General features: G+C 48.8%; 1 protein-coding gene across 13 annotated transcripts in view; it reads right to left on the reverse strand.

Moving 5' to 3' along the window:
* The window catches only part of LOC100121536 (arrest), a 296,681-nt gene that overhangs the window by 227,970 nt on the left and 42,108 nt on the right, over positions 1 to 26,603 (reverse strand). The window contains exons 1-2 of one of the 13 annotated variants that reach the window (XM_032596761.1): positions 2,239 to 2,602; positions 27 to 356 (exon numbers count right to left, since the gene is read on the reverse strand). The exons of the other annotated variants lie outside the window; for them this stretch is intronic. The gene's annotated coding sequence lies outside the window, so the exon portion shown is untranslated. Of the gene's footprint in view, positions 1 to 26; positions 357 to 2,238; positions 2,603 to 26,603 lie in introns of those variants that run through there. 13 annotated transcript variants of the gene reach the window in all.

Genomic DNA, 26,603 nt, shown 5'->3' on the forward strand with positions numbered 1-26,603 from the left:
GAGACGAGAAAAGAGCCGAAGCGTACCGTAAGCTCGAGTACCCATGCAGTGTAGTCCTGGTGCGCCGCGGGGACTCATTCGATCCATCATATTTTTTCAAGCAGACGTATCGGTCAAGTTAAGTAAGTATAACGAGTCCCACCGGGACAATGCCAATACTGCTGTTGCCAACGACGACGACGACGACGACGAAGAGTATACGCCGTTGAATGAGAGCCAGTGTGTCTACCCTCGATAAGGGCGAGCGCAATTTCAAATATTAGAGGTCTCATCAGAGCAATTTGAAATCAAGGTACGATCGATGATGCTGACGAATCACTCTGCGGGGCGGGTGATGGATGCGAGCTGAGTCGGACCTAAAAAATGATATAATCGATTTTCAGCAAATTGGTTTTACGGAAAAATTGAGTTATTGGTTTCCGATAACAATATTATCTAGTCTATTTTCCGAACAAAATACCCGATTCATTTTCTTTTTACACTTTTAGCAGCTACTTGAAAATACTTTGTACTAGAATTAAAAAATATTTCGGTCAGTAAACTGCACGGATTATATAAAAAAATTGCTGTTTTTAGTCAAAGTAAAAGCCTGAACGTGCCGGCTGCAGATTACGTTGACGCATCGCAGTAGTCCGCAGCTGGTACGCACACACCGACACCGGGACGCGCATATACTCGTTTCTCTGTCTCTCTCTGCACGCGACTTGCAATTGAAAGGACACGTGACACCGAGAGCCATGAATACGTAGTCAAGGGACGCAAACCCCTTCTACAACAAATCGATGACTGTCCGTACAACCTCTGACGTGGATATACAAATGTAAAGGACGGACTATTATACTGTAGTACCTTGTCAATTCTCTTGCAGAGAAGACGAAGCTTATGTATAGTTACCGAGCTTGTGTGACGGTTCACCTGAATCTTTTTATTTATAGGCTTCTAAAAACAGGTTTATTGACTAAAGTCCTAGCACATCTAGTATGCTCTTTACAAAATTATACCACAATAGAAGTATACTTAAGAGATTATGTTATCCAAATGATTTTAAATTATTAAGACGAATTAAATTATAGATACAACTTGAGCCCTGATTTAATCACGAGAAGGATCACTATAACGATTTCGGTATATTCTCGCGGTGTGCTTAATAATTCGATTATTCAAATAAGAGTTTAAGAAAATAAATTAATTACAAAGTCCAAGCGCGCTTGCTCACGAATAAATGACAAGCCGAGAAGAGATTGAGGAAAGAATTAACAGTTCGCATCCTGTACTTTGTAAGGCGAAACTTTAGTTCTAATTTTCATTCTTGAAATACACCAATGCAATTAGGAACACAGGTAACGAATCGATTTCAGCCGTCTGTTTGATTATTTTTAGCACAGATGATTTTCAAATCTAAGAGGAGTTTATAAATTTTTGCACATCCCAGCAGTTGCTGTACATTGAAGACGTTCATGACTGTTTTACAGGAATCGTTTACGCGAGTTAAACCTAAACAAAGAGCAAAGTAAATTAATTAAAAGTTGGACCGCGAAGTCCTCCTCATCTCTCGCGAGTCTAAATAGGTTATCTCGAGTAGAACTCTCGAGCTAATTGATTTTTCTTAAACGAGCGTAAAGTTTTTTAAGCGAGGTGCTTCCCATCGAGTTCGCCTCGATTTCCCGCGAAGGCGCGCGCGTGCACAATAAGTACCCCAAGACGGAAAGTCAAGATCTCTGCAGCCGCGAAATCTCCCGGCGATAAATTTGAGATTCTACTTACACAGTGGTTCAACTAATGAAATTATACCGTCTTCTTTTTAACTATACCAAGTTTTTAACGCAAAAAATGAAAAATCCATATGCAAAAGTTTAGATGAAATATTCATGATTCCTCTTGGCTTTGATTCTCATTAACTTTTCATTCTGTCAAGATGACTTGGTATAGTATCTCACAATTACAGTGAGTGCAATGTTGCGCGAGGCATGAGTGTTCATATATTAATTACACACGGTAAATAGTGAGCTTGCCGCAGGCTCTAGCGCCAACTTCGAAACAATTAGGCAGGATTTGTTATCTTATGCATAAGTTGCGTACAGCAGAGACACAGTGAAGACAAAAATTTAACGTAATAGAACCAATTGAAGCAATTAAAAATTATATTACATGAAAAAGTGAACGAACGCACACCTAGAATAAAAATTTAATTCAAAGCGTTATTTCCAAGTTAAAATATATTTTTAATAGCTGAAATACCTGTTCGAGAAATAGATTCTCACTGGATCCTTAACCTTCTGGATGAGCCTCGGAAGCTCCTTAAGCCTAAGTGAAAAGAGCCCGGTAAGCAGGGCGCAGTATTATAGTCTGGACAGCGTCTGCCAGGATGTACATAGCCGTGGTAAGGTGGCAAGTAGAAGGTCGCCCGAGCAGAGCGCTCGTAGGAAGACGGTCTGGAGAAGGTTACAGGATCTTGCGCGACCCCCGAGATTGCTCCAATAAAGCAGCCTGGCAGCCGAGCGTTGGCGGTCTTGGTTCTTGGTCGCTGCCGCCGTCCAAGCGAATTAATTTAAGACGCCTGAGAGCCTAGCAATTTCCGCAATTTTTCTAGCTCTCTCCACTTTCTCTTCCTACACGCGCGACAGTCTACAACTTGCTTATTTTTCCTTCCTCCTCTCTGTGTCATTTACTTTTTTCGCTCTCTCCTTCTCCGTTTGAGACTTTGGTCTGCTGCGCTCTTCTGGCTGTGCCATCTCTTTTCCTCTACATTTTCCGTACTTTCTCAAACTACGTTGATCTCTCTCTCTCTCTCTCTCTCTCTCTCTCTCTCTCTCTTTCTCTCTCTCTCTCTCTCTCTCTCTCTCTCTCTCTCTCTCTCTCTCTCTCTCTCTCTCTCTCTCTGCCTCTCTTGCTCCTCTCGCAACGCTGATCCGATTATACGATCTCTCGGCAGCGGCGTCGCTGCTGGGGCTGGTGGTGGTGGCTGCGACGACGATGTTGAGGAGAAACACGCGAAACGTGGCGCGCTCCCCTCGAGCCGCGACTTCTTTTTTCTTTTTCTTTCGCCTTCTCCCTTGCTCTTTCTTAGTCACTGCTGCTGGAGAAACCAAGACTTTTTCACGTGGCTTTGGGATTTATCGACGTTTTTTATTCACCTTTTTCCAGTGCTCTGCAGCACGACGCGAGAAATCTTGGAATTAATAAAACCTCTAAAGTAAAACAGCAAAAAACTTTCTCAATCCAATGTCAAATTGAAATTTATTTCCATACTATACAGCAGGCATCATCGATTTGTGTTTTACTCCGTAATCTGCAAACACATAAAAGCTTTTAAACATTGTTCAAGTTTTTTTTTCAACAGAAATATGTAACTGACAAATATTTTAGTAAAAGATAGTTTTAATTGAACTTACCGTAAAATGTGTTCTTGCATCGTATTATTAAATTACTGAGCACCACTCGATGAAATCCTGAGTATATATGCACTTTATAGCTGATCTGCTTGACGTTATTTTCTGAAATGTTTGGTTACTGTTAATAAAAGTTTGGCATCCATACATAGAAAAATCAGTGTCTCAAGCAGTTATTGATCACAATATTTCATGATTACAGAAAAACTTTCAAGAATTGAAGTCAATTATGACAACATGGACTTGTCACTCATGCGTTTCAATCAGGATAGCATATCTATTGTCTTGCGTATGGGAAGACTTGTACTCCCAAAATTTGAACAGAAGCTTTCGACGAAAAAAAGTATTTAACAGAAAGAACGAAAGAGGAATACACTATCTAATGCCATAAGGAACAGTATTTAATTATTTAATTTCCGGCACAGGATGCGACTCGTTCGCGCCCTTCAACCCGCATGCAGCTTCGATAAAGCACCACCCTCACTGCTGCGCAGGTGAATTGAATCGACGTATCCCAGCTGACCTATCATGCACAGGCCTACATCAAGATCGTTACTCTTCGGGTAAATATAGGCATTGAAATGAGAGAAGAGGTCAAACGAAAGGTACAGCTGGCGAGAAAGAGAGAAAAAGAGCGCGCAGTAACTGTAGTATCACTACCGTGAAATAATATTTCGCGGATTCTGCGGAGGAGGCTCTCGTGTCGATATCGGTGAAAACTTTCCAATTTCCCGGCAATAACAAAGCTAGCCGCTCCGCCGCTGCAGTATTGCTTCCCTCGGGTATATAAGCTCTCTCACAAGCGGCCACGACTGCGCCCGGCTCTTCTTCGCACTATACTACTGCAGAGAGCGGGAGGCCCTCTCGACATCACGCCGAGAATTTATCAATTTCTTTCGACTCCGCTCTCTTCTGCCTCTTATCTGATTTTTTACCTCCGACAGGTCACTTCGCCAGCTCCGTTGTTTTTAGGTCGTCGAAAAAGGTTTTCGCTCGACGGGACGGTTGCGCAGTCCCGGAGAAAAATGGCGCTACTCTTCAATGAGCTGTATAAATCGTTCGGGAGCGGCTCTGAAAAATTTTCAATCTGTTGTTGTATACGCTCTATATACATGGAGCTAGCTGCGTGCGGCTTTTATTTTATGTGGAGTGCGCTTTGCAGCGCGAGATAAGCGTCGTAAATTTTCGTCCGGGCCGACGGTTACGGATGACCCGGCCGGCCGCCAGCAAGCGGAGTCATTTTTGCCCCGCGACTGGCTTGATATTCGAAGTTCGAAACAAACCAGTTGCAAGGCCTGTGCGTTTTCGCGTGCACACACACACACACACACACACACACACACACACACACACACACACACAATTTTCGCAGTGCCCCAAGCGAATGATTAAAAAAGTTGATTAGAACTAGTTGCCTTCGCTTTTTGTGTATAGGAAAAAGAAAGGCTGAAAGAGTTTATTAAATGCATTTTCGGAAAGCCCGGCAAAACGTTTTCATTTCATTCTCCTTCGCTTGCGTTTGCTGAAACTTTATCCATCAAGCGAACAAGCAGAAACGCAAAAACGGAATTTTTTCCAGATAGTCATCAGAGAGCTACGATTCAATTCTACGCAACAAACAGGCCTTTGTAAACAGCGCTGCTGATGCTCGGTTTCACCGACAAACGAGGTTAGAAAAAAAGTTTATTTTCTCGGGATGCACTTCCGCAGTTGTCTCGCGCTCGATTTATTTCGAGATTTATACATCGCCGAGCAGCGCGAAAACTAGAGTCGCAATTCTCTTTGCCTGTCTGCCGCCCCCTCGTCTCTCCCAGCGAGAGAGAACTTGCACTTTACGGGCGAAACTTAAAACAAACGTTCGTTATGTCAGCGCACTCGATCCTAATGCTTCGACCGCGAGCATGCATATATCCGCACCGCGACGCGGGGGGAGGGGGAGAGAAAAATTTCACGCGAAAGTTATACCTCCTGCACGAACGTCGCCGTCGGAGGTTGGCTTAAATTCCATTGTCCCTGGCAGGCCGGAAGACGAATCTCTCTCATGACTCGCTGTTTGGATTTATGGACGATGCCGCCGGTAGTGCTGCACAAAAGCCGGCCGCCGCGATTTTTTTGCCGCTCCAAGCCGTCGCCGCCGCCATTGTTGCCGATGCGTTGCTGCTTGCCCATATTTCTCTGCGCAAAAAATCAGGCACCTCTGATACAGACTAGCCCGCGGGCGATATTCCGTCGACACACTCGAATTTTGTCGAACGATGATACTCACGTATGCCTATGTACTGAAGCAACGACGCTTTTGTCCACACTGCGACTTGCGAGTAGGAACCGGCATCAGCGTCCCTCCGCTGCCGGCTGCACCGAGTCGCGACTGATCACTGACGATGACCGTTGCTTTCGAAAATTCGCGAACGTCTTCTCCCACCGAGCTCCCGCGGGAGCTTCCAAATCTGCCGCTAGGCGGCAGCACTGCGTAACTGCCGATCGGGACTCGCGCCGCGGGGACGGGAGAAATGCTCATTGCACTTCCGGCCGCGCTTCCCGCCACATCGCTCGCTCGCCGCCGCTGCCGAGATTTTTGCTGTGCGGAAGTCGGGGCCGCCATTTTTTTTTGAGTGGCTCGGACGACAACGGACTTTACGTAAGTAAACGTTCTCGTGAGTCCTGTCGAGGGGGACGATGCGGACACCAAGGTGTCCGGATCTCCTGGCGAGACAACCAATGCTGTCGCGCGGAGGCGTCCCTTCGTGACGGGTCGGAGGATAAAAAAAGGCAAAGTTCGAGAACGTTCTTTGCGCAACGGTAGGCGGGAGATACATAGATGGAGATTTTACACTCGCTCTCGGACACGACGTCGCTATACTCTAGTTCGCGCATCGGGATGTACGTTTTAGAGAAAAATCCTTTCGTTCGCACGGGCATTCGAGAACTTTTTTGCTACTCCTGTCTCGCTGAACAGGCAGTTGCTCTCGGAGACGCCGCCGCGTAGATGCTACATACGGGAGGAGGGGGGGCGGGGGGGGGGTTTAGTTTTGAGCCACTTCCCGAAATGCTGTTGCACCTCCAGTCGCGCTTTCCGCCACAGCGCTCGCCCGCCGCCGCTGCCGAGTTTTTTCTGTGCGGAAGTCGCGGCCGCCATTTTGTTGAGTGGCTCGAACGACAGTGTTAAACGTACATTACGTAAGTAAACGTTCTCGTGAGTCGTGACGAGGGGGATGATGCGGACACCGGGACGCGAGACAACCATCTTGCGGTTGGTTTCGAAGATGCTGTCCCGTCGGGTCGGAGGGTTAAGAACGAGTCGTTCGGGAACGTCTTAGCGCAACGGTAAGCGGGAGATACATAATACAGAGATTTTTCACTCGTTCTCGGGGACGACGTCGCTACTTCGGTACTCTCGTTCGCGCATTGGGTTGTGTGCAAATGCACTGGGATGTACGTTTTGCATAAAAAATATTGCCGTCGCGCGAGAACTTACTCGGCTACTCTCGGCTGAGACGGCAGTTGCTCGCGGAGACGACGCCGCGTAGATGCTACCCATAGGTAGTATCTGGTATGCATAAAGGGGAGGGAGGGAGGATTTTCGTGTCGAACTGCTCCGCGGAGTGCTCGAAAAAAGCCGTTGGGACCGTTACGTAATTCGCGAGAGGGGTGAGGCTCGTTTCTCGAAGCTTCTATGCAGCGACTGTTAGATGGCGGCGCGTTCGAGACGTCGATCGGCTCTACCGAAAAAACACGCATTCCGCACTGCACTCCCGCGGCGGTCGCCGACGAATTTCCCGCTACAGTGGTTTATGTTGACCAAGAGAGGAACAGTGGTTGACCTGAGAGTGCAGGACAATACATTTTTTGTGAGTACTGAATCATTTGCGTGACTCGTAAAAGTGGGCTGTACCTGTGCGCGGCGACGATCTCGCGGTTGCTCCGGGGTACGACGCGAGAAAATTATAACGTCGGGGATGACGCGCTAGGCGACGAAGTGACACTTTCGTGACTTTTCTCGTAGATGATGTCTAGGTCGGTCTCGCGGTGAAGTGATGCTTTTCTCGAATTTTTTCCCGGGGATGATTTTTAACTCGCGTTCGAGTCGAGTATACTTAGATATTTTAGAAGGTTCGTTGTCAGACAGATTCGCTTCTCGCGTCGCGGTAGCTAAATCTCTTTCGAAAGTGTAAAATGCTCTGTAAAATTGAGGTTCGCGGAGCGTTTTAGAAAATTCAGCGCGTTCTCGGGAATGATCGCGACCGAATATTACTCTCGCATCGTCAGACGGCAGAAAAACCGTTGTGCGTTCGAACTTTCGAAGGTTAGTACATTTTTCCTGCTCGTCTAAAGGTATGCGTCTCGGTACAGTATCCTTCAGGTGTAACCGTCAGATTGCCAGCACCGGTGCAAGGCGGGGTGAACCCGCACGCGGTTGCTCGCGAGGATGCTGCCGCGAGTGTCAGAGGGGGAAGGGGGGAGGCGTCTCGTCGTGGTCGCTAGTAGATGTCTTTCGGAAGGCGTATTAGAATATTTTGCGTGGGTCAGAGCTACTTATTGCGGACGTTCTCGGGAATGATCGCGAACGACTTTTAATCCTGCATCTTCATACGATCAGGTAACTTATAACCGTTCGTTCGAACTTTTGAAGGTCAGACAATTTTTCGTTCTCGTGTTCATAGTCTCGCAACTGCGTCTCGTTCGAGTATTGTCGTCGGATCACTGGTGGGAGGCGGTTAACCCCGCGCGCGATTCCTCTCGAGGATGCTGCCGCGGCAGTCAGAGGGAGGGGGGGGGGGAGCAAGTGCCGCGTCGCGTATAGCTTATAGATCTCTTTCTAAAGTGTAAAATGTGCTGTAAATTTGAGGTTTGCGGGTCGTATCAGAAATTTCAGTGCGAGTCAGAGCTATACTTGTTGCGGACGCTCGCGGGGATAATCGGCAGAATAACCGTTGTACGTTCGAACTTTCGAAGGTCAGTCAATTTTTCTCGTCTAAAGTTCTGCGTCGCATTCGAGTATAAGTGTGAGTGGTGGATCACCGGTGCGAGGCGGTTATCCCGCGCGTGATTCCTCTCGAGGATGTTGCCGTGTCAGTCGGAGGGGGGAGGTGGGGGGGGGGCGTTGCGTCAGAATAAACATAGGCACTGTGTGTGCACCGTCTGCCGTCTGTAGATCGTTGGGCTTTAGATTACTTTCGTCGGGTAGGTCTGTTGTCTTTGTCTCTCCGACCCGTTCGTGCGCGGCAGGAAAATAACGGTTTTTTCGCTCGATTAGCCGGAGTGCTGTGCGCGTCGACGTAAGTGTACACGTCTTCGATGAGTCGAAGGCCCGGATCGGGAGTGATTTCGGAGTGTCGAACGGACTTGAAACTTGAGACTTAAGAGTGTCAGTGTCATATTATTTTCTAATTTTTAAAGTTTATTTTTAAAATCTTTCGCGAGTGCTAAGTGAAGCCACAGAAGGACGAGCTGCCATCGAGTGAGCTGAGGGCGCTGCCATGCAGAGAATAAGGTGAGTGCGTGAAATGCACATTCGTAAGTAGATATACGTATGTATGCGGAGGAAAGGTTAGGAAGTAGCACAATTCCATTCAAATGAAACAGGCCCTCGAGCTCGGGTTTTATCGGCTCCACACTCGGCTCTCTTTTCAGAGATAGAAGAGCAAGACAATAAACACACGCTCTCTCGTAAAATCCCTCTCGCACGATTTCGAAAAGCAGTATACGGGGGCAGCGCCTATGCGCACACACGCACACTGCACCGCAGCTCTCGATTCGCTCGGCGTGGGTAATACTTACGCGCGACGGGCTCGTAATTCTTTCGGACTGTCGCGCTGCGCTGCAGGCGGCTGAGCGTCTATAGGTATGCACGGTTGTATACGTACGAGCGCGAAAGGATCCCGAGTCGGCGAAACGATTGAAGAGCCCCAAAGGCGCCGAGAAGCGGGAAAGAGGGAGAGAGAGAGAGTACTAATCGCATTCCCCACACAATTTACATTTAATCAAAGGGAAAGCCCATTGGCCTCGTGCTATTTGCTTGCCATTGAAATCTCGGCGCGCGCGCTCGTGGATGGAATTCGTAAAGTCGAAAGGCACGGAACAGAGCAGTCGAAAGTCTCTCTCTCTCTCTCTCTCTCGCGCGCGCGCGCGCGCTCGGAGAGCCGCAGGCGAAGGCTTTTAAATTAACGAACCTATCGTCCCTTGCCGGGGCGCTTTTACTTTTACCTCCGCCACCTCTTTTTCGCGCCGTCTGCCGTCGCCACCGCCACCGTTGCTGCCCCCTTCTATTCTATACCGATCGACTCGAATGCGACGACGTAGGTGTCTGTGTGTAAAGCCACCTGAGCTCTGCCTCTCTCTACTTCGTGGAGGCGCATTGTTGTGCGCGCTGGGAATTTCGGCTGCTGCGCTCTCTGTGCGGCGTATATTTTGATTGAATTACGTGCAATAAATTAAGCTTTGTTGCGCGCTTGGGTTATTGCAACGAAGTTGAATATTGCGAGTTAATAAGCGCTCTTTTCGGGCTAATATTAAACTGTACACGCTCATTACGCTGTAATTCGGATAGCCTCGCGGAGAATTCGTTCGCGCGTAATTGAGTTATTGCGCGCAGTCACGAGATTCGAAACGATAAAAAATTTAAATATCGCTGTAATGTTTACAAAATTTATGCAGTTTTGCAACAACGTTCGGCCGTTTTTCGAGGCGGCCCGTTTACGAGGCCGCGTGGAAATTCAGGCGCGGGCGATTTGTGCGGCCGGCGAGTTTATATCCGCGCCGCGTGATAAAACTGCTTTCGAGTGTGTTTGCGCTCGGAGAACAATAACGGCCCGGCCTTTTTCCAGCGACTGTTTTATCGACACCTACGCGGAATCGGAGAAAAAAAAGCCGTCCCCGATGCACACACACACGATGCGGCGTTTCGGTCTCGGCGTAAATCTGTCGGATAAAACGGAGAGCGAGCCATTAAGTAATCCCGCGGGAAAGGCCGGGGATAGAGGGCCGCGGGGTTATTCGAGTGGCGAATGGGAAGAGAACAACGCGCGAGAGAGGCTATTGCTGCACACAGAGACGGAAGAGGAAGAGGGAGATTTCGAAGGGCTGCCGTTGCAATTGATTGGCGCGCGACTGCCCGAAGGCAGCGACGCTTGATTAGAATGAAGCAACACGGAATCCCTCTCGGAGCCGCTAATGGTACGCCGCAACCTGTGTTTACTGTGATCTCTCGCCTGCCTGTATCTTCTATCATTCTATCTCTCGTACCTATATGGCCTCGTCGCTATGCGAGTGCCTCCGCCCCCCTTGCCCCTCTCATATACATACGCATACAGCTGAGTGCATCCATTGCAGCAGCGCCCATTCCCTTCGTCATCTGCAATGCCAATGAAAAGGTCATCCAGAAGTGCCGGACCGACAGAGACTTGACTCCTCTGGGATTCAATATACTGGCCTGCACTTTGACGCGACGACGAATTGGGCGGGGGATCGTTGAAACTTTGCCGCGAGGCTTTCTTCTCTCCTGATAGTTGGACGATTGCTTTCGCATATAGCAAAAACCAGTGGACTTTTCGCGCCTATATAATACAGTTATAAGCATCGGCACTTTCATTATTAAATTTGAGCCGTCGACGGCGTCGTCGCCCCCCTGGTAATCTGGCGAGTTATTTCAGTCCATGAGAGAGAGAGAGAGAGAGAGAGAGAGAGAGAGAGAGAGAGAGAGAGAGAGAGAAAGGCTCGCGACGAGACGACGACAAGGCCTATACGCTGACAGAGGAGATTCCTCTCGTCTCCTTGAGTTATTTCCCACACTAGCGCCGCCGCCGCCGCCGCTGCATCTCGATAACAATTATTTCCGTTATTAGAAATTTAATAAAGGAGAGACGAGCCGGAGCGAGAGGAGTATAAGGGTGCGAGAGGAGCCTTTGAGCCTTCACAATGCCGGCGTATATAGTCTCTCATGGTCACGGGCCGCTGTGCACTAAACCGATCTCTCTTTCTCGCTCGCTTGCGCAGAGGGGTTGCGAAAGGCGCTGAAGCTTCCGCTGCAAAGAGATGAGCCATGAGTAAATGAGCATGCGAGAGTGAGATGCCGAAGGGCCCGCGGGGAAAATCCTCGGGGATTCTTTCGAAATAGCGCTGCGATAAAGTTTGTTCGCGTCTATATATTTTTGCGTAACAATATAAACTCTCCGCTTGATTTTCAGTAAGGCATTGCGTAACGCGGGTATATTGATTTCCTTCGTTTTCGGAGACTTAATTTTCTCGCGCTCAGACTTTCTCTCTCTTCCTCGCACTGCAGCGCGAGAAGCGACCAATCGAATAAAGTCTGCCAAGATTTAAAAGCGCAGCGCGCCGGGGGGTAACTAAGTGAACGAAGCTCTCTCGCGAACGATAGATTCATCTGTATTCCGCGGAGTGAAATCTCGAGATTATCTCCCGCGCTGTTCCCGAGTAGTTGAGCGAGGCACGTGACACGCCGTAGAGGTATATATATGTATATATAGAGAGGGTGGAAAAGAGAAAGGAGAAGTACACGGCGGAGATACTTCGTGATTTACCGCGAATTTTTCATTGAATTCCTGCCATGGGGGACGGGGCGCCGCGCGCTTACCTAGGGAGAATTTTAATTCCTTCGTTAATCCTAAGAGCGGGCTATACACTCCCACGGCTGCGACGATTGAATCTTTTCCCTTCCATCGAATATTGATACGAATGGCTCGTCGCCGCGGCCGATGCGTATAAGGGACGATAAATTTTCGGGCCCGTGACGTCTGGTGCGAAGGCGTGCACTGCTTTGACGCGGACGATTTCGCCTTTACGCAGTGCGGTCGCAATCCCGCAAGACGTGCGCGCGCTGGGCCGAGGCGATGGATGGCCCTCTTAATTTTTCCAATAATGGCGCGCCCGTTCCGGTGGATCGGCTGTTTGTCAGTATCGCCTGGCCACGCGCGCGCGAGTTTCCGTGTGTAGCCGGAGTTTTCTCGCCGGCGAAACAATAAGCGACGTCTCACTAATCTTGATCGACCTTTTCCCGCCGCTCGAGTTTTCCGCTTCTGAAATTTCTCTCTGAGGCGTTTCTCGGAATAAGTATTGACGTACGAATGAGGATGTCTGTACGCTTACCTGAATGTGAGTCATTGCGAGCTGTCGGTGCTTGAAAACCTGATTAGCATTGTATACTAGACGGGAGCGCATTAATAGCTTGAAAAGCCCCATAGACATTCTCGTTGTTCGACCGCACAATGCAGTAACAATGTTTTGCCGAACAACAACGCACGCGCCTCTTGAAAAGCGCCCGAATCAATACATCGATCACCCTTCACTGATCCCATTACAGCATTACAATAAGCCATCGCGCGAGCACACCGCAGCGCTCCCTAAATCACACACACACGCACAATGATCTAATTAAATTTTCCGTTTCCGCTTTATTTTCGCATAGTAGGAACGGAGGCAGAGAGAGAGAGAGAGAGAGAGAGAGAGAGAGAGAGAGAGAGAGAGAGAGAGGGAGAGAGATAGAGAGAGACGATCTCCCCTGACAAACACTTTGCACGCGCGCACGTGAAGCGCGTGCGGTTGAGCTATCTCCCTCCAGTGTATAGACGTCGTCGTCGGGGCTCACCTTGCCCCTGGGCTCTCCCCGCGCGTGTACGCGCGACGCAGACAATCCAATGCGCGCGCTGGCGTCTTGCTCGATTGCCGCGCGCGCACGTATAATAATCCTCTTACGCGCGAGGCGACTTTATTAAGCATTCAGCGCGCCTGGATTTAGCTCGAATTGCCGGGGAAATAGGCTGCCGCAAGCTTCAGACATTATTGCTCAGCTCCGAGATTTACTTATGTGCGTGCAGCGTCGTGTTCCACGCGCGCACGTATAGTGTGTATAGCCGTTGCCGCAGGGGGCGGAGACTTAAGTATAGGAGAGAGAGTTAGCCGACAAGGTTGCTCGTTTATGTTGGTTTAATCAACTGTCGAGAGCGAACTTAACCGCTCTCTGCGTTCGCGAGCGCGGGATTTTGTTTATTTTTGTTAACTAGCCAGGGGTAAACCGCCGTCTCTCTGCCGCGCTTGTTTTCTTCCGGCGTTTTTACTCCACTTTGCGTATACGTGCACGCTGGGAATTCGAGGGAGGAGTTTCATTAAAATTCACATTGTGTGTACTCGAGGAGGATTCGCGGGATGCGGTATATGAACAGAAAAATTGTTCGACGGTTTTCTTACCTCAAAGAAAATTGGGAGTATTCGCTGCCCCTTATTTTTGCGGCTTCGCTCTGTCATCCGAATCCGACCGCGTGGTTGTCCTTAATAAGCGCGTATCGAGAGACGAGTTCAAAGGAACAAATCCCCGCACAGAAGTGCTCTTTACGCGGAGGTTTGTTATTTCAGCATTAGTCATGCAAACAGAATATATGTCACTGGTTCACGATCAGTCGGGCGAAAGAGAGCGTCTCTTCTTTTCACCCTCTTCGATTCGACAGGGCGATCACTTTGATACTCGCAATCGCAGGGGGGAAAAAATGAAGCGCCGCAGATCAAATATTAAATTCGGCCGCGTGCATTTGTCGATATACGTCTCGTTATTCGCTTCTCCGTTTGCTTATAATAATATATTTCGAAATGTTAGCGAATCCATCCTCAACAAAATCCAGGCCACGTTAACATTCGAAAGAAGCTGCAAGAGCAACGCTACAGCGTCGAAACTTCTCGAGGGCCGCTCGAAACTGCTGCTCTCTCTCTCTCTCTCTCTCTCTCTCGCGGCGCCGAGCGAATTTACACACGCATACGCGCGTATATTTCCGAAACTCGAGGCTTGCGCTGTTTGTTCTTGCTCTCCGCGTTGTGGAAACACGTACGAGAGGCTAAACACATATAATCGCTTGAAATACCGCGGCCGAACGTATTACACATACATACGTACACACGTACGTCGAGTGCACTCGCGACGACGACGACGACTGTCTCTCTCGCCATGCGTGTGTACGTGCGCTAATTCAGAGCGTTGTGAATCATGCGAAACGACGTGGCGAACATAAGACGCTCGACAAACCGGCAGCAGTTCTAGGGGAGGTTGCCTATAGGTATATAGAAGCTTGGGTTGGATCGACTCGTTCCCCCATTGCACGCAAGCGATCGATCGCGATGCAACTGTTATATTCTTTGTGTACTACGACGGCGATGACTATAGAGTAGACTGAACGATAATTTCGCGTGCTAGCTAATAATGTTGCACGATGATTACATGCATTTCTCGGTTAAATATTTATACGACGTTCGTGTATTATGGATTGCCGTATGCGAGGGGAGTTCTATCGACGGTAAACTTGATCCTATGTTGCAACGTCTGTAATTGGCGCCAGTCTTATATTTCCAAAAGTTTCGCAGCGACGCAATAACCGTGGATCATCAGCCCCGTCGGCCGTAAAGTAGCTTCGCGTACAGAGCCAGACTCGCATATGTCACTGCGCGGAGCTCCCTGTCCCCTGTGGGCGCGACTCGGCCTATCTATCGCCGAGCAGTTTGAGATAAGGGGAGACCTCTAATCAGCTTTGCGGAGATTTTGATTTCTCTTTCGAGAGAATTCAATCAAATCCGAGCTTTCGGATTCTTCCGTGCATCGGAAACTCGACACCTGGTGCATAATTCTCCACTCCGGGGGCTGATGTTTTACTCATACACACAGCATACAGCGTTACAATTTTCCTACGTGCATTTCCGCGCGCGGAACTAATGCAACCGCATGCCCAGCTCTCTGCTGCAAAGGAGTTGCGAAACGGAAGGACGGACGGACGGACGACAGGGAGAGACGAGAGCCGGTAGACTGGCAGCTGTCGTAGTGGTAGTGGGAAGCCCCGGACACGCTAAGAATTACGTTAAATATTGTATCAGCGGCCGGCGGCGGCTGGTCGAGCCTCACGAAGGACTACCGGCGATGCTCCTAGGGCAATTGCATTAACGCGCCGTCCCCCGGGAACTCGAGCTCTGTGCCGACCAGCGGCAGCTCTGCAAGTTAGCCGCCGCGCGCTGCAGCTACATTAATTCAGCGAAACACGCCGGGGCTGAGCTGTGCTGCCAGGCTGTTCTTGACTAATGCAAGGAGAATCTATTAGGCGAATCTTTGACTGCGGACGATGAATATCTCGCTCGTGTGTGTGGCCGACGTCGGTTTTTTTCTGTGTGGGATCACGTTATCCGCCTGAGCACGTCTGCTAAATTATTCCGTATAGCATCTTTTCGTAATCGCTTTCCGAAATATTTCTCCCGTTTGTAGAAAAGGCTCTCAAATGCACGCGCGAAAGCTTGAGCCACAATATTGGCAATATCCGCAGCTCGTCGCACGCTTATACGAGTATACGCGAAGCCGAGAGACATTGTCGCCGGAGGTGAAAAGTAAATTGAGATGGTTTTGTCGCCTAAAATTTTCCGCCGCACGAAAATAGTACGCCTGCGCTGTCCCAGATATTACTTGGAATCTTAAGCTTACCTCACCACGCGAAGGATCTCCCAGCGCGATTCCGCTTTGCTCGAATTTCTCACGTTCTTCGAATTTCTCTCAATTTGAATTAAATGCATACATCCACGCAGCCGTCTGCCATTTCGGTTCGGATTGAAAATTCTCTTATTCCGCTTTGAACCTCTTTTTCGCGTATATTCTGTGCGAATGACGCACGATATTTGTTGTATACGCTGTCGAAAACATTTCCTATGCGTACACTGCGATTTAAAAATGGCCGAAATAGCTGTACAATCTCGTAATTTCAGCAAGCACGTCCACACGGCATTTCAATCATCTCGTCAAACATACGAAATAAAAATCCGTCAAACGGAACAACGTCATACAAGAACGATGAAAATAAAAAGAACGCTTTTCCGCAATGCTTTTTCCTCGCTCGAGCTTTCGACGTAGAATACTTTCAGTTATTCGCTGATTATTCGAAGCGCTCGACAAAGTAACACACGCACACATGTACACGGCGTAGCGCAGCGATGGCGTTGCGGTATTTGATGGATCGAATGGCGATGGGCCGCAACTTCCCTTCGACGCTCGGGCGCAAAAAGAGAGAAAGAAAAAAAAGCAACACAACAAAGGCAACAAAAGCGCGAGCGCGCGCGCGTCGAAATACGCTTGATCGATGCGGCCATTTGGTATACGCGGCGCGCAGCAGCAGCAGCATAGCACTCGCGATCGCTTGCCTCCCCTGAGTGATGTAGAATTCGTGGAAATCTTGATGCTCGCGACGCGCGCTATGTCAAAGATATTGATACAAGCCGGTCAGTCCGCTCGATGTTGCAATTTTGCGCGTCAGAGGGCTTTTCGGAAAAATGCGACCTTTCACATAGGGCAGATTTATGCGCGTCGCCGGGGGAAGCGACCGACGACCAATACTGCGCGTAGACTGAGGGAGGAAATTAATTAATTAGCCGGCGAAGTCCTATCGAGAATTTTTTTTACCTGATTGGCTGCGCGCGTTGTGACGGATCTCGTGTGACGATTATTGGAGGGAGGTCGTAATTAAGATTCTTTTGTGCGCGCTCGAGCGCGGGGAGAAGAGATTTTATTTTCTCTCCAGTGCAGCGCGGAACGATTTTTTTCAACAGGTTCGCTTGATTAATTAAAGGGCAACGCAGGAGTACCGTTTTCAAAGCGAGGAACTTCATGGTTTCGTTCGAGTCTTCGTCCCGCGAATGGTTGGACGAGATATTTGCGAAAATTCCTCTTTTGAAAACCGTTAACTTTTGAATCAGCTCGAAGCTTTAAAAAATGTCGGTTCCGGCTGAACGCCATCGGGTCAGTGCTTTAAAACGTCATCAAGTCAAGCAAATTATTACCCTTTGAAGCGAACGCGCCACAGAGTCGCAACAAAAAAAGACGACGGGCATTTTACCCTCGAGTGTACAGAGGCGTAAGCTCGTCAAAAGGCTCAGCGTTTTGACTCTTTTCGCTCCCTGTGTAGAGCCTTGACGCATTGCTGCACTGACCGGTCGGGCCCCCCTTGAAACGCGCGGCGCGAGTGCAGCCTAAGCCGACGCGTGATCAAAAACCGTGCAAACATCAAAGTTTGTCGACGATGCAGAGCGCTCGATGAAACTCTATATATTCGCGCGCGCGCGCGCGCGCGAGAGAGAGAGAGAGAGGCGAAATAACGAACACCGCGATGCAGCTCTTTTGTAGCCTGTGCTGCAACAGCGTCTGGACCGGAGAAAGAACGGCGTTATAATTAATTTCGTTTGATTCGGTCTCGGATTCCTCGCATTGTTTGCCTTTGTGTTCGCGTATACGAATATAGCCGAGCAGATTGAATGTGCTGTATAGCATGTATGATTGAACTTATATGCAGTTTGTTGATGGTGCATAGCATACAGCAGGATAATTATCTCGGTTACGTGTGGAACGGCTGGAAAAATGCAAACGTTTGATCGTTAATATACATGCCTAATATATGTTGCCAATTGAGCGAGCTGAAAGCGCCGAATCGCGTGCGGCTTGTAAATTCATTTATCGAAGAGTATTGGCCGCTGCATACGGCGCTTCCTGTATTAGGAAGCGATCGCGCTGAACCTGTAATGAGCACGACGTAATGTATGGCTGTTTAGCCCACCAATAATGCTTTTAATGAAGCTCTTAGGATTTTAAATGAACTGGGATGAATATGCCTGTCGCGTAGCCAGTGATATTTCGAGAAAAAGTTGGACGGCTCTGCCTGTGGCCGCGCGGCGGCTTTTGATCTCCGTATTGAAACGATATTGAATTGCCAAAAGCATCAAGGGATTGAAAAATGTTCATTTCTGTGTTTTCAGAGTTGGAGCCGTGGTCATCGTCTACATCGTTTCTGCTTTGCTGCCGCTACCCGCATTCACCTTTGCCATCGAAAGGTCAGACTAATTTTATCAAAATTTCTGATAGCAATTTATGTAGCAAGCGTACACACCGACAATTAATTAATCAATCGATGCTCGCGCTCGAGCAGGTTACCGATGATGATCAATAATTCAGGACCCCGAGCGCGAAAAAGTTTGCGGCGCAAAAAAACGTATACGACCTCGAAACACAAGACGAGCTCATTAAAATTTAAGAACGCGAGCCGAGACCCGAGACCGCAAAACGTCAACGATCTATAGACAGTTTCGCGTCCCCCTGTATAATCCACGTCTCTGTGCCGAAGTTTTATTCAGAGCGCGACTGCGAAGAACTTGCAAATAAAGGCAACTCCCCCTGACAATTGCCGAGCTTTCGAGCACGCGGAACGGGAGTCCGATTTATAATTCATACCCGTAGGTGCTGGATATGGAGTGATGCATGAGTCGAATGGTTTAACATTAATTTTTCGTCTACTCGGTCGTGCGCGCTAAAATCCAGCTTCGACGTTTTTCTAAAAAGACGTCCCCCCTCCAACGATATAACAGCAGTGGCGTCTAAAAGCTCGGCTAGATCCATAAAAATCCTTTCATTTGGCCGTTCGTCACGAGACATAAATAACGGCGAGAAAAGCTGCCTGCAGCGGCATGTAAAATACGACACATATTTGCCCTTCGTTATTACATCCCCACCCATAAAACGAGAAGAGCGCGAAGGCATTACTCGCGCGTTGACAGATAGAGCCTTTGCCGCGCGTTCTCGTCGCCGTATAAAATAATAAAAATGTATTACTGTGCACAGTAGAGCTCGCTCTCGCGTTCCTCCTCGAGATTTTCCGGCTGATGCGCGCATGAAAATCATAGTACATTGTCATCGGCGGAGCTGCTCCGGATTCGCGGTTCACCTCCGGCTCTTGCGTACACACGCGCGAGCACATAACCCCAACGCAGCGGTGCAGCAGAGCAGCGCAGCAGCAGAGAGAGAGAGAGAGAGAGAGAGAGAGAGAGAGAGAGAGAGAGAGAGAGAGAGAGAGATAGAGAGAGAGAGAGAGAGAGAGAGAGAGAGAGAGAGTTATACACTCTGCTGCTATATGCAGCGGTCTTCATTTTCATGCTCGTCATGCATCGCGCATTTTATCACCTTGTCTCGGATACATACGGGCGAGGGATCCCGGCAAAGCGCCTCGGACACGTTCGCGTCTTAGTGAATGATAAGGCTGCGGAGCTTTGCCGATGCCGAACGCGTCCCGTGTAATGCGCGCCTCCGCGTACACACACACACATACACGTTCGACACGTAGTCAACCTCGGGCTGCTGCTGCTGCTGCCGGTATTTTTCATTCCGCGGCGGAGCAAAGTAAAAAGACTGATTTTTCTGTACCTGCTGAATTTTCATTCCACATGCAGCGCGCAAGGTGAGCGGGAGTAAAACAGCGAGAGCTGCAGTGCTCTCTCTCTCTCTCTCTCTCTCTCTCTCTCTCTCTCTCTTTCTCTCTCTGTGCGGAGGGTCGTGCTGCCGCTGCTCTCTGTGGCTGAGGTTAACACCTTTTACGGCTTTATCTCTTATTTCTCTCCGAGTAGTCGCTATACCGCGGGGTGACGGTGTTTTATGTAGGTCGAGGAGTCGACGATCAGGTGGATTGTTACGTTTAAAATTAGAAGATAAATTGCGAACGCTCGATCCGGATGAATAAAAGATGGAACCAGGACGTGGCTCATAATACAGTTCGGCTGTCTTCCCCAAGCTTGACTCTTACTACTTGCTGCTTATGTAGACAACTTTTTTCGAGCCAAGTACATCAGCTCACTGCTCGAAGCTGCTCAACTTTACATCGGACGTATACCGAGAGAGTAAAATCATTCGCGCTACAGTATTCCAGATCTCCAAAATACACCTCGTTGTAAAAGGGAATAATTAATAGCGGCGCGGAGTTGCTGTGGCGCGCGGCTTTTATACGCGACGAAATTCCCGTCTGATGAAAGAGACCTTTCGCGCGCGAGCTTTTGCATGCAGCTGCAGCAGAACCTCCTCAAGGCAGCGGAAAGAGTCTCGCTGATTAATCGCATTATCCTCGGATTTCCGCGAGCTGAAAAGACACCTGCGCGCGCGTTGCACTCGTTAGAAAGCTGAGAAAAAGAGCGAGTGGGTAGACGCTCGGTGTTTTTCAAACGCCAGCCCGTGCATTACTTTCATCTCTCTCTCCTTTGCCGCGAAGTAAATGTGCACATACTCGTGCCCGAAGATTGATCGATTTGCCCGTATCAAAGCTGAGCATCAATCCGAAGAGAGAGAGAGAGAGAGAGAGAGAGAGAGAGAGAGAGAGAGAGGGAGAGAGAGAAAGAGGGAACTTTAGATCTCGAGATGATTGAGTCGCGCGCGCGCGAGAGCAAGAAGACGACGCGACGCTCGCTCGCATAGAAATGACATTTTGCCACGGCGAAGTCCCTCTGTCGCGAGAGAGATTCTCATAAATAAGATAAAACGGGCCGCGCGCGCACCGCGCATTTTGCGGCAAAGGGAATTTATCGGGTTTATTTCGCGAACAATATTTCCCCCGGGCCAGCTTTTTTCCCTGCAGCCGATACACACTGCACACACACACATACACTATCGCTCTCGAAAACTTTGCCGCGAACTCTCGAGCGCCGCCGTGCAGCGATCGCGCGCAACCACGCGCTGCCGCGCAGGTTTAATTGGATAGGGCGCGAATTTTATCGCGACAGTTACAACGACTGCATCGAGCGTATATTTTCTCGGCGAACTTTGAAAATAACCAAGAGCTATGTCATTCGACTTGCCGCTGCAGCTCGCTTATCACTCGGTGCTGGGAGAGACTGGTTGGCGTCGCGACGTTGATGTTGTTGGCCCAAATTGCAGAAGGAATGACAAGACGGAGCTTGTTCCGCGAAATTACTGCGAGTGAGCGAACTGCTGTCGCTCTCCGCTCTGATTCCCGGACTCGTTGAGATTCGCTTTTTACGAGAGATCCGCACGCGATTTTGAGGGTAATATGACACCTGCTCTACTTCCTACCGAAAAACTTGATTACTAGAGCTAGTATATTCGATAGGTAAAAGTCAGCATTTTTTCGAAATCGATTCAAAAGCTAGTCGGGAAACGCTTGTCAAAACAATAATCGTCGAAAGTGAACCAATTAAATTTTCAGCGTATCTAATCCAATCCCCTCGTCAAAACACCGATACACATCCGCGATCACTCGATTCGCAGTCGAAAAACCAACAGTCAAACGTCATCGATCGTCAGGCAGCTCGATGTCGAAGAAACACAGTCGGATAGCAATCGGCCGATCCGAAAATTAGCGCACAAAGGCGCAGGCGAGGGATTATACACTGCTGCGTGCGCTGGCTTCCGAATGAAAAATAACCGAATTTCGTTGATTCGGCCGAAAACCCTTCCAATTTCGCAGCTGTATAATTAAAAGGCCTCTGCGGAAGCGCGTCGAAACAAGCTCCACTTGTTCGATCCTGCGCCCCTCTCTGTCGCCCGCGTTTCTATTTTTCCGACAATCCTGCACTCGAAAATACATACTCTCTATACCCAGTATGTGTGCACCGCATATAATATACTATATATAACCAAACTCATTGCGATAAATCATTAATCGCCGGCGAATTTCGCGAATAACTCGAGATACGTGCGCGCGCGCGAGGGTCAGCCCATTGAGATGCGATTAATTTCGCAAAATGATTGAATTTGCATAGGGCACTTTGCGCAGTGCACTCATTCGCTCGCGCGGAACCGGCTATTTTTGACTCTGAAATTTTGATGCTCACCGGCCGCTGCTGCTGCTGCTCTGTGTGCATACATACGCGGTGTGCAGCTCGACCGGCGAATTCAATTACATATAGTAAATGCCCGCGCGTCCGCGCTCAGATATGCACGATTTTTTTTTTCGTTGTTATGACGTGCTCTCTCGGCTCTGTAGCGAAGAGTCGCTGGCAGTCCGCAGCGAAATAAACGCGAATTGATTAATTTGCCGAAGCGAATTCGAGTCGCCGGAATTTTTTCGAGAAATTCGACGAACGCATTTTTCTGATTAACATTATTGCGAAAATGAGAAACGATATTATTGAAAAACGTCGTGGAATCGCTCCGGTAAAAATGCTGCAAATTTAATAATCCCGGCGGGGGCGAACTGTTGAAAAAAATACTTGGCATAATCCGGGGTCCGTTTTGCCCCCTGCATACGCGCGCGCGTAAAATTACACGGAACTTCTATATTATATATTAGCAGCTCGCGGAAGCCGCGCAGGAATTCGCGCGCTTATCTATCCCCGAGGAGGTGCGCGGGGAGAGTATATGCGGCGAGCGGGTCGAGGAATACAGTGTCTCGCCGCAGAGAGAGAGAAAGAGAGAGAGAGAGAGAGAGAGAGAGAGAGAGAGAGAGAGAGAGAGAGAGAGTCGGGGGGCGTATTAAGAGCCTGTATTATACAGCATATATATATTTTCCAGTGTATACTTGAGTAATGCTTTAAAAGCGGAAGTTGGCTCTCGCGGCGGGCTGCAGAGCGACTTTGTCTGGTTAACGATAGCAGCGCGACGCAAGGAAGAGGAGCGCAACCATACTGCGACGCTGCCGCCGCGGCAAGAGGTAATTAATTAAAGGGTTTAACCGCAGCGTTTAAGTTAACGCTCGGACTACGGGGTCGTATGTGTGTGTGTCTGCATACCTGCAGTTTCCGGCCCTACCGGCGAGGCAAACTAAATTTAATATCGCGGATTACAATTCTCTTGGATTATTTAACCGTGCGCGGGTGTGCAGTATACCGTGGGGGAAGGAAGCCCCGTCTCTCGCGCAGTATACACTGCAGCGCTTTCGAAGCTACCCTGATGTTTAATCACGCTCTTCTTCGTCGCCGCGTTCATCACTCGGTGCTGCTTTTTTCGCGACGCCCTTTTTCGCGTTACCTCGTTTGCCCCGTACGTATAAGCGCGGGACAGAGAGCGATAAAGGCTGCGCTCTGCTGAGCGGCTTCATCAAATTTTCAGCGTACGTAAGCAATCGGGAGCGGGCCACGCTCTCTGCCGCCATAGAGTTTACATCGAAGTGTAATTAACGGACAGCGAGAGAGACGCATTATTTGGGTCACTGGTTTAGCCGATGCGGAACCGTGTATCGCTGCCGCCGCTGCAGTCTACCCCCCGCTGATGAGTGAGCGAGCTTTTTGATGCGTGAAGCGAAGCTGTTTGGAAGGTTGCGTATATGCAGGAGCTACACACCCCCTCGTGATTATCCATCGATTTATTTCGGTTAATATAATTTCCGCGCGCGACAGCTAGGCGATGCAATAATCCGAGCGGGAGATGTATGAAAAAAAGCGGCGGGGAAGGAAATTAGAGGCGACGCTCGTTCCGCGGCGTCGTAAATCGAGGGCCTCGTTAAGCCAGCCCAGCTAGCGCGAGCGCGCGGCGGGTTCTCGTAAAAAATTTATTTTATTGACGGAGGCGTCATGTTGCCTTATTCCGCGCGTATCTTTCGCGCGCAAACTGCGCAACTTTCGTCCCTAATTCGCGGAAGCAAGGAAGTCGTTCCGCGCGACGCGACTTCTCCTCGCGCTCGGCTCCTTTTATCTCTACGTTGTAGGTGGGGATATATATATATATATATATATATATATATATATATATATATATATATATATATATATATAATATATATATATATATATATATATATATATATATATATATATATATATATATATATATATATATATATATATATATATATATATATATATATATATATATATATATATATAGCTAAGAAAGAGAAAGCGGAATTAATTCGGCGCGGCTGTCGAGGATCGCGCGAAGGTGATCGCGCGAGTAAATGCTTCCTGAGAGGCCCGAAAACAAGTCGGAGCTTTTGGGCAATTACCGAGAGTGGGGCGGGAGAGCTTTTTATTTTTAATGACGCGCGGCTGGAACGCGAGAGTTTGATCGTAGATCAGTAGGATGGATTTTTAAGTTCCTTTGCCGGATGGCTTTTACTGCCATTACGAGAAATTTCCGAGTTTGCGAAAATTAATCGAATCGGTATGTACAAGAAACGACGACGGTATTCGTAACCTCAGCACAGGTAAGTGCGTTTACGTAATTCTATCAAAAATATATAGATTGAATGTTTTTAATCTTTTGTAATAAATGATTTATCGCCCTTGCTCGACGCATATACAAAACCCCAATATCCGCAAGACGGATTTAAGTATACTGGCGAACCCCCGACAAGCTAATAACCCGCGACGCTTAATCAAGCCCATCAAAGCCGGCACAGCCAGCTCCATAAACTCCGACGCAAAGTAGATCGAGCTGACCGTCCGCTCAGCCAACGAACCGCGCAGTTCAGCGACGGCGGCTCGATTCGCGGCCCTTTGCGTGGCGGCGGTACAAAACCGAGGGCCGCGCCGCTTCGTATTTGCCGGCACACTACATACACTCGGCGCAACGCACTCTATAGCTGCGGGGGCCAAAGGGTGCAGAGGAAGAAAGGGAAAAGGGCGAGGGAGGGGGAGGGGGGAGCCTCATACCGGGGTGTCGGCTGCAGCTGTGAAATGTTTATGAAGGCCCGACTAATTTATCACACTCACTGAGGGAGCGAGAGAGCCAGAGGCGGAGAGAAAGAGATTGACTTTATCGCGGCGGCGGCGGCGGCGGTACTGCGCGACAACAGAGACCGGCTGGGATACTACTATACTACTACTGCTACTACTGTGTACTGCTGCCTATAGCTATATGGCGTACACACGTGCGAAAGAGCGGGCCAATCGATTGTTCGCGCCGAACGGAAACAACCTGTGTTTCCACTCGTCGCGCGCTGTATAGGGTAGAAGCTTTCTCTCGCTCTCTCGCAGCGTTTGCACGCTGTTTTTTTCCATTGGTCTTCCTTTTTTCCTTCTTTTTTCGGGGCAGAGTGGAAACGGTTCGGGGCGGACCGAGCGAGCATGAAAGCGCGAGTCGCACCTAATACAAACTAAATGGAGCAATGAATTTTCGCCCGGGACGGTCCGTCGTAGCTGTGATTCTTTCCAGTCTCGGTGGTGCGCAGGGATAAAGTTGGAGCAACAATTTCGGATCCGTTGCCGAAAATTAATTCTCGTTGTTATGTTCGAGCCAAAAACCATACCGCTACCAAAAAATTGCACCCCTCGAGGCTCTCGAAAAGCCCGAAAGAACGTGTCATATAGCCTCTCGAGCAGGCACCTGCCCTTGGAAATTATTTAATGTCCGCGACATTATCCAAATGCAAATTTAAAAGCCCGCCCCCGTAGCCGCTCATAAATGCGACGTGCCGGAGTCCCAGCGAACGGGCGCATGTATTTTTGATGCAAAACGCCGGTTTCGGGGTCGGGCGATTCCCCTCGTCAACGCGAAAATGCATTGCTCTTTAATAAAACACACACGCTCGCGCAGAGCGAGAGAGAGAGAGAGAGCGCCAGCCGAGGGGGGTTGTAGAGTGTATGCAAAAGCGCGCGAAGAGGCGCGAACGATGAGCCTCCGGGGAGGCCGCCGCGGCTGCTGCAGTCCGGCGGGACACGCGCAACTTTACCAGCGTCTCAGCTCCTCGTCGTCGTCGTTCGGCCTCCGGCTGGGCTCTTCACAAAGTTTGCTAAATTCTTCGATTGCCCGCGAGGTACGCGTCATTTCTTTAGGCTATACGGGCGGACGCCATTCTCGCGATCGGGTGAATTAGTTATAGCGAAGAAGCCGAAGTACACACACGCTCGACCGCAAATAATTGTTAGGCCAATGTATACGCGCTTGGTTAACTGCAGCGTGTGTACTGCGCACCGCCGCAAATTAAAATTAAATAACGAACCCGCCCGCACGCGCAGCAGCCATCATTTACAAACCATCGCATTAGCTCAAAACAGCAATTACAGCAGAGAGAGAGAGAGAGAGAGAGAGAGAGAGAGAGAGAGAGAGAGAGAGAGAGAGATCTTTATTTGCTAAAAGCAAAAAATAATACAATTTAGATCACAAAGACTGTGTCGCATACAGTCTAACAAAAAGAGAAAATAAAATATATAAAAATACCGTCACATAAAATCACATAAAATCACATTTCGTCATATTTAATTATCACATTAAACTTTTCTAATATTACGCTGTACATTTAAGGTTTGGTCATAGACCTATCTGTATTGTACGTTTGAAATCTAAAATACGTAATACTGACAGAATTTTTACGGCTTAAGGGCCGAGTCTGACTGTTACAATGCCGCTACCCTAAGCGGGTCTTGGGCGTTGTCGTCCAGATCGGACGGGTGGGTGCCTATCACCACTACACAGCGCGTCCTTAGGTTGCGGATAGAGGAACAGCTCCTGAGAAAGAGGTTAGCTGCGAATAAATTGAATAA

The sequence above is a fragment of the Nasonia vitripennis genome, chromosome 2 (genome assembly GCF_009193385.2).
Source record: "Nasonia vitripennis strain AsymCx chromosome 2, Nvit_psr_1.1, whole genome shotgun sequence".
NCBI classification, from domain to species: Eukaryota; Metazoa; Arthropoda; class Insecta; order Hymenoptera; family Pteromalidae; genus Nasonia; species Nasonia vitripennis.